The sequence below is a fragment of the Pan paniscus genome, chromosome 5 (assembly GCF_029289425.2).
Source record: "Pan paniscus chromosome 5, NHGRI_mPanPan1-v2.0_pri, whole genome shotgun sequence".
Taxonomy (NCBI): Eukaryota; Metazoa; Chordata; class Mammalia; order Primates; family Hominidae; genus Pan; species Pan paniscus.
In genome coordinates this window covers 163,404,650-163,405,270 of record NC_073254.2, presented here as the reverse complement: position 1 = coordinate 163,405,270, position 621 = coordinate 163,404,650, and positions in this window count along the sequence as shown.

Genomic DNA, 621 nt, shown 5'->3' with positions numbered 1-621 from the left:
TCATCATGTTTAAAATATTATTTTCTGTTACTGTCTCTGTTTTACATCAAGTAAGCTGAGGCACAGGGAGATTATGTAACTTGCCCAAGGTCACTGAGTGCTAAGTGATCACATCACTCAGAAGGAGCTAGTTAAACCAATGTAACAGCCTTCAAGTTTTAGTGGCTTAGAACAAAAGCTTATTTTTCTCATGCCTTGCTTCTTGTCCATCTCAGGTCAGGCCAGGAGCCTAGGCTAAAGGAAACTTCACCACCAGGGACATCAGCTGCTGTGGCCAGAGAAGAGAACATGGTGAATAATGCTTCATACCTTAGGGCAGGGCTTCTCAAACTTAAACGTGCATAGGCATCTCCTGGGGAGCTTATTAAATTCACATTCTGATTCAGGAGGTCCTGGAGGGCCTGAGATGCCATGTTTCTATCAACCTTCTAGGTGATGCCCATAGTGCTGGACCATGGGCCACACTTTGAGTAAGGAGGGCTTCCTGGCTTTTGCCCAGAAGTGACACATCACTTTTGCTCTCAAAAGAATTAAAGCAAGTCACATGGCCATGCCCAACTTCAAGGCAGCAGATCCATTATCTACATCAGGGAGAAGAGAATTGGAATTTTTGTGAACAGC